The following is an 8,089-nucleotide window of genomic DNA, read 5'->3' on the forward strand; positions in this document are numbered from 1 at the left end:
TCTATTCAATGATAGATAGCAGAGCGGATAGTAGGAGACTTCTTTCCTCGGGGGCTGTGAACCAGCCTCCCTAGGCTGGGCCTGTGTCCTGAACTTGTCTGCTTAATGTGGTCCAGTCACTTCCTTTCATGTGGAAAATACTGCCTCCTGTTAATAGTTGAAACTATTCACAATTGAGAGTCTGAAATCAAACTTGTTGTTCTACATTGTTCAGAAAAAGTTTTAAATAAATCTAAATGAAAGTATGGTAATTGCTCTGAAGAAGTAAAATTACTAGCCTTTAAAATGTTTGAGCCCTGACCAGATAGCTTGGTTGGTTGTGGCATCCTCCCGAGGTTGGTGTTGCTGGTTCGATCCTGGGTCAAGGCACATACAGAAACAGGTCTTTGTTTCCGTCTCTCCCTCCTCCCCCTTCCTCTCTATCTAAAACCAATAAAGTAAACATTAAAAAAATATTTTTAAATGTTTGATTGTACGTAGTACTCTTTAGTGCTAGTTAGAATTAAAGATCCTAAATTCTTATAGAAGACATTTAAGGAGAAAAGAAAAAAAATTAATCAGAATAAAGGCAGCTTCATATAAATTGTATGCTAAACCAATGACCATGTCAACATCTAGAACCCCCATAACAAAACTAATCCTGCACTCCCAGCCCTCCCAGCACCAACCAGGCACCAGATGAGGTAGATTCCCTGCAGGGAGACAGTCCTAGTTTGCTGGTTTGCCTCTTGAATACTTTTGGAAGCATTCTTGTCTTTCCAAGGTTTTCGTTTTCTCAACATTTAAAATGAATGCAAACTAAAGTTGCTGTATATTTATTTTACTTCCTCAAACTGTTCATGTGGAGACCCATTGTTGAAGTTAAGTTTGGTCATGAGCTGCATCTGTAGATGTACACGTGCATGCATTCGTGTCGATAATTATTACATGTTAACATTGGGAAACATTACTGGTTTCTTGGGTATGGTGTGTTTACTGGTGCCAATTTTTTTCTCATTATATTTTAAGCTGTGTTTCAAGTTACCCCCTTTATACTTGATTAATCTCAATAGGTTGAATGAGAAAAATTTCTCCTTAATTTGAAGGGTTCGTCTCTATAGATAAGAGAGGGGATAAGAGATGGTCACCACAACAATATGAACATGCTTGAAACACTACTGTTTAAGCTTTCTTTTAGAGCAAAGGTGTGTTTTAAGTATACTTCTAATTATTTTTCAAAAAATAAGACAGTTTTAGAATTTTAAAACCTAAATTTTGCTTAACAAATGTTTATATTTTGTGACAAATATTTTCCAAAATCCCATGACTACATGAAAAGAAAGAGCTTTGTCCAGGAGGATCTTATAGTCCATGAGGAAACAATAATTGCATGCATAAGAAACCTGATGATCAGGTGATCACCTGTATCTAAGTAACACAATGGCATATAACAATGGTTAGTTAACAATGGTGGCATATAAACAATATAAACAATAAAATGGAGGATGCCAGGTGGAGAGTCTAGTGATAAGTAGCACTATGGAGGAAGGTTTGAGGCGGTCTGGTACAGTTTTTAAGCCAGACTTCGAAGACTGAGAGGAGAGCAGCAAGGCAGGCTTTCAAATGTGGCTCATAACTGAGCAGAACATTTAGGAGACCAGGCTGAATTAAGGGTTTTTTTGTCATTTTTTTCCATAAATAAACCAACTTTAATAGATATTATTCTGTATTTATATAGCACCTTCTTCAAGAACCTTAGATGCTTTACAGACATTATATCTAATTAATCCCCACAACAACCCTGTGAGGTAGGTATTACTCCCACTTTATAAGATAGGGAGACTGAAGCAGAGAGGTTAGGTGACTTGCCCAAGGTCACACAGTTAAATTCACTGAAGAGCAAGGACCTGAGCACCTTAGCCTCCCAGCTCCCAGTTAAATACCTCATGAGACTCTTTTAATGAAAAGTATCTTTAAAGAAAGTATCAAGTGTATTTTGTTATGAAAATGAGGTCTTTCTACTGCCATCAAGGAAAGAAAAGCCCCTATACTGATGGTTAGAGGCAACAAGACCCATATACTACATAGTTCCTCTTTTCCGTCCTGAGTCGCATGCCCTGTCTTAAGTAATCCACTAAAGGTAAAGTTGCCAAGACAGAAGCCATATGACTTCAAATGAGACTTAATTTAGTATATTTACTTTCAGTTACTATATAAGAAATTTCTTCCAATATACAAAATATAGGACAGCCATCACAATGACCATGTACAGAGACAGCAATCAACCATCATTCACAACTTCAGCCTGCCCCTCATTTCAGTCACCAGTAACCAATAGACAAACTCACAATGCTGACTATATAGGTCACTTCTCTTACTGTATCTGCACTTTTTCCTCAGCCCTAACCCTATATGTTTTTAAAGTATATTGAGTTTCTGATAAGCTATCAAGCATTGTACTTAGACGCAGCTGCACACTAAGAGTAAAAAGTAAGTTGAGAACCATTACCCCAGTCCCTCCTCTGACAAATCATGCTATTGAATACAGGGTAGATGTGAACAGTGTGTGTCTACCGTGGAACTCAATAAGAACTCCATCACTTGCTTTAATAGGAAATTTAACCATGGCTTTTACTACGTTTTTTAAAATGCACAATGTAAAAACAACACATAGTATTCCAACGCTGTATTTTTATGCAAATGACTTCATCTATCTTTCCTATACATGCTGCAGCCTGACATGTAACAGTTGACCCAGCTTCACTTGACTCCCCTTCTCTGTGCTGAAAGCCACAACGGAGACACAGCTTTAAATTCCAAAACAATTTGGTTTCAGCCCTCAAAAAAAAAAAATGGTATCCAGTTCCACTGCTAAGACCTTCCCCACATTCTTGGTTGTAATTCTCTGTGCAATGGGGTATATCACCCAGGCTATGTGATTTGTACAAAATGATTCCCAGGATAAGGCTTCAGACACAATACCTTAAAAAGCAATTTGTCAAAATACATCTTAATTTTCTCCCAGCACATCTGTTAAACAGCCCAATTAGCTAAGTGACCCTGTTAAAAATATGTTCATGGATTGAATAGATGAAGTCATTTCCTGAGCTAAAAGATATAGATAATAAATGTTAATAATAGCAACAGACAAAAAGATTCTTTTTTGTTGTTTTTTCATATTTAACAATATTAGTAAAATAAGTTTAGAAAATTGCAGCAATTTAAAAAAATTACTGCCTGTCTCTGATGAAGAATATCCCAGGCCTGACTGCTATTACTGTGAATATATACTCTTTTCTGAAAGTGACATTTGGCCACTGTCAGAGAATTCACTGGTGCACAGAAGTGTCAACTGCAATAATTTACACAATTTTAATTACATATGTTACTTCTTAAAACTCCCAACAGAAGGGAGTTTTAATAAAGTTAATTTCCAAACACTCTTCCAGTAAGGTTTGCAAAGGTAGAGGGGAAAAGGACTTGTTCATGTATTTCTGGTAATTTTCATTCAAAGTTAATTTTCAAAGGGTTGTGTGGCTAGTGACCCCAGCTGATGATTCCTTCTTCCTAAGGTAAGGAATGACACTTGAAAATAACATAACTGCTATGACATGAATCTTCCAGACACAGCCTCAACTTGAAACATTAGACTATTTAAGAATTCTAAAGACTGGTATACATGCCACCACTGCACCAGAATGTCTTTTATCATTCCAACTACTAGAGGGAGTTTTTGATAGTTTCTTATTTTACTGAACTTAAAGCTGAATAAAATCATTGACTTATAAACTATACCAAAAGATGCTTATTTAGCCAGAGATATCAGTTCCTCCTGAAAAAGAATATTTATAACCTCCTCCCACTGCAATTTTTCTTAAGGTATCTTACTGATTTAAAATAGAGTTTAAAATTCACCTTTAAAATAGAAATAAACAAAAAGACTAATTAAACTGGCAAAAGCTAGTAAAAATATGCTCAAATTTATTGAAAGAATCATGGGCACTTCCGGGCGCTGGGGATGGCTCCTTGGCCTCTGCCCCAGGCGCTAGAGTGGCTCTGGTCACGGCAGAGCGACGCCCCGGAGGGGCAGAGCATCGCCCCCTGGTGGGCAGAGCATCGCCCCTGGTGGGCGTCCCGGGTGGATCCCGGTCGGGCACGTGCGGGAGTCTGTCTGACTGTCTCTCCCCGTTTCCAGCTTCAGAAAAAAAAAAAAAAAAAAAAGAATCATGGGCACTTCATACAATACTTAGACTCTACCAGTTTAAGTAAAATAAATAAGGAAAAAAATTATAATTACAAAGCCAGTCTTTCCCCTTGGAGAAACAAAAGCCATTTTTGACCAATTGTTCCCTACATATACATATACTGTATATTATTAAAAGCTTCTTCAGAGAAGCAAAACATATTTGTCTTCCTGACACTGGATTCTAGCTACCTGTTAGTTTTTACATCAGGAAGGTAACTGCAAGTGTTGGGCCCAAAAGTATTTCTGGTTTACACTTGAAAAGACCACCACTTCTTCTTTCTGCACATTCAGCACAGGTACACGTGTGCGGGGTCTCTATCATCTCCGGCCGTTATCAGCACAACCCAGCACAGGTTCCTATTCTTTCTACTGCACTCCAAGGAGTTTAAGTCATTACTGGTGCAATACAGAGAATATGCATGTCAATTTCCAGAAGGCTGTTTTACAGGAGGAGCTGCTATCATTGATGTCACTTCCTTGTTGAATGGAACTGTACAGATAGCAGGATACCTGAGCAAATAAATCAACTACCATGACAGGAAGAGCTTGTTAATCCATAGTCTTTGCTTTATTGTGTTCAAAGTGTGCTACTGCCCCCTGAGCTTCCTGCATTTCTCTTTCCTTGAAAAATCAGTGCTTGTTCTTTCCCATAATAACCAGAGAAGAAATGAGGCATAAATCTCTTCATCACGGTTCCCCTTCAGTCCCGAGACTGGTAGAAAAGGATGTAACCAGACTCAGAGTTCTTTGAGATATCTGATGTCAACCCGTAGAATTCTTCAATAGCTTGTGCATCTATTTTTTCTACAATATCGTCATCAAACAACAACCAAAAGTCATGACTCTTAACTATTGCAATGTAATGGCCTCGATTAGGACCACTCCCACAGTGCACCAGGACGGCAACAAGATCATACATTCTGTCAGGATTGGTTGCATCGCCTGAAGTGTTAAAGAGACGAAGTTCTAAAGGAAAAACTACCCGGTAAGAACGTTTTGTGTATCAATGAAGCTGATCCATGTATTTAAATCTCTTCAGGTGTAGAGCTAGAATCATGGGCAGTTTTTTAACTTTCATCGGTTTGTGTGCTTCCTGTTTGCTGCAACACTCTTCACAGTAGTATTTGTATTCACTGCATAGAGTTTCTGTGTTGCTAAAACTCCTTAAACAGTGAGTAATTGATGGGTTTTGTTCCACGTCAACAGAAAGGTCTAAAAAATCTTCATCTTTGCTGCTTACAGTTTCACAAGTAAGACATCTGGTTTCATTAGTTAATGTTCCCTGAAAAAGCTCATGAACCCATGTTGGGTCTGGTGTGCTGTTGTTATTCTCACTGTCAATGTTGCCATTAGGTAGACAGCCCTTTTGTTTTTCCTGCTTCCTCTCTTCTTGTAAAATATCAGCAATTGTATTTAGTAGGTAATTTAAGAACTTATGGGCATCTTGCTGCATGTAGTTATCAAAAAGCTCATTTTCTTTCCGTAATCTTGTTATGAACTTCTTGGGGGTGTTACTCCAACCTTGTTCTTCTGGGGTGGCTTTGCTATGGAACGGATCTGCTAAGCACTAAGAAGGTTCTCCTTCTTCCTAGATTGACTCTTGTATGCTAGAACTTTTCCCCGAAATAGATGACAAAAAAAAAGTGCTTGAAGAACTGAATTGCAGTAGCAGGTATTCCCAGAATTGACTAATCCAAAGTAGTGCTCATGGACTGGAAACTGTTCTGGACCAATCTCTTTCTCTAATGCCGAGGCATTGGCGCCCATGGTACAGATGGAAGTGAATTTGGAGACTGTCATTAGGATTTCCATCCGCCCAGCGCCATCTTCCACCCAATCACGGTGGGGGCGGGCTAGGGAAGGGAGCAGGGCTGCCCGCTCACACTGCCCCCGCAGGCGGACACTGAGCGGCCGCGGACCTACCTACTGAGCCTGCTGGGCTGCTGCAGGCCTTGTGCAGGCGCCCCGTCACTCCCCACTCCGTCCCCAGCCTCCGCCTTATGGCCACTCGCCCGCACCCGGCTCTTCCCCGCGCAGGGCGCAGCTGTCCTTGTCATTTTGTTTTTGACAGACAGAGAGAGAGTCAGAGAGAGGCACAGACAGAAACAAAGAGTTGAGAAGCATCCATTCTTTGTTGCGGCACTTTAGCAGTTTGCTGATTGCTTTCTTATATGTGCATTGACTGGGGGGCTACACCAGAACAAGTGACCCCTTGCTCAAGCCAGCGACCTTGGGCTTCAAGGCAGCAACATTTGAGCTCAAGCTAGCAACCATGGGGTCGCATCTATGATCCCATGCTCAAGCCGGATGAGCCCGTGCTCAAGCTGGCGACCTTGGGGTTTCGATCCTGGCTCCTCTGCATCTCAGTCCTATGCTCTATAACATACATCACCACCTGGTCAAACTGTTTATTTGTTTTGTTTTGTTTTGTTTTTTAAGTGAGAGGAGGGGCAATAGAGACACAAAATCTTACATGTGCCCTAACTGGGATATACCCAGCAATCCTGGTTGGTCTTCAGCCAGTGCTTGAATAAACCAAGTCACTGGCTGTGAGAGGAAAAGAGAGAGAGAAGGCAGAGAGAGCAGGGAGGAGAAACAGATGGTCGCTTCTCACATGTGACCTGACTGGAGATTGAACCTGGGATGTCCATACACCAGGCCAATTCTCTACCTGCTGAGCCAACCAGCTAGGGCCTGGATGTTGTGGAAAATAAGGTTGAGGAAATGAGGTTAGGGCAGGTTCTGAAGAGACACTTAAAGTCCTCTGTTCTGCCTGACCTGTGATGGCGCAGTGGATCAAGCATCGAATGCTGAGGTTGCCGGTTCAAAACCCTGGGCTTGCCTGGTCAAGGCACATATGGGAGTTGATGCTTCCTGCTCCTCCCCCCTTCTCTCTCTCCCTCTCTCTCTCTCTTTCTCTTTTCTCTAAAATAAATAAATAAAAATAATTTTTTTAAAAAGTCCTTTGTTCTTACAGATAGGTTTCTTGGCAGCATAGATGAGGGAAAATGCCAAATCTGACAGGCCTGTGGTACCAAAAAGTAATCCAGGATCTTCAAAAACTATTGGAAGTACTACTACTTACAATTCACTGGTGAATGTTCGACTATTTCTTTTTTAGAAAGTTTTGGAGAGTAGAAAGTTTGGAAGAAAGTGAACTACAGACCAGTTAATGACTTTTTTCTTTGCAGTAGGTCAGCTAGTAGACTGTGCATGTGTGGTCTGATGAGGGATGGGCAGTTACAGAGACTGTACTTTATGTGTAAAATTGGAGCTAGAACTGACTTGTGTTCAGAATGATCCGATGTGCTTTGATAACTACTGTAAAATCATTTTATGGAATTTTAAAATTACTTTTAGAGGAGATTTGAAATGGTTAATTTAGTCAAGAATGTTAAAGTCCTAGTCAAAGTTAAATAATATAAAAGAACTTTAGTCCTCATTTCCCTTTTTTTTTTTTCTTTTCTTTTCTTTTAAAAAGGAGAGAGTGCGAACGAAGTCCCCCACTACCACAAATTATGCAGTCGAGTTTCCCACATTTGGGGAAATCGCAGGGGTCAGCACATCCGGAGTGCAATGGATAAGCCTCGCCCTGGGAAAACCACCTTCATGATCATCGTATCTCCCCTGCCAGGTAAGTGTCTCATTTCCTTTTTAACGTAAGTATTGGGTTAATCGAACAATATAAAAGAGACTTAACATCATTCATAGTCTAGTTAATTTCTTATTTTAAAACTAATTTTTGTGAACACATATTACAAGAATTAGTGCAAAATTAAGTAGAAACTATAAAAGCTGAACTCTCATCTTTGTTCAAGTAAATCAGAACAGAGCACTTTCACACTGATAGATGTTGAGATGAAG

At 40.0% G+C, this 8,089-nt stretch overlaps 1 non-coding gene and 1 pseudogene across 1 annotated transcript; both read right to left on the reverse strand.

Moving 5' to 3' along the window:
• Positions 1 to 4,806: 4,806 nt before the first annotated feature.
• LOC136328570 (ubiquitin carboxyl-terminal hydrolase 12 pseudogene) lies at positions 4,807 to 6,072 on the reverse strand (annotated as a pseudogene).
• Positions 6,073 to 7,703: 1,631 nt separating this feature from the next.
• LOC136332473 (U1 spliceosomal RNA) lies at positions 7,704 to 7,867 on the reverse strand. Its single transcript, XR_010730730.1, has one exon. It is a non-coding gene; the product is annotated as a U1 spliceosomal RNA (small nuclear RNA).
• Between the last annotated feature and the right edge of the window lie 222 nt (positions 7,868 to 8,089).

Source organism: Saccopteryx bilineata, chromosome 3 (assembly GCF_036850765.1).
Source record: "Saccopteryx bilineata isolate mSacBil1 chromosome 3, mSacBil1_pri_phased_curated, whole genome shotgun sequence".
NCBI lineage: Eukaryota > Metazoa > Chordata > Mammalia > Chiroptera > Emballonuridae > Saccopteryx > Saccopteryx bilineata.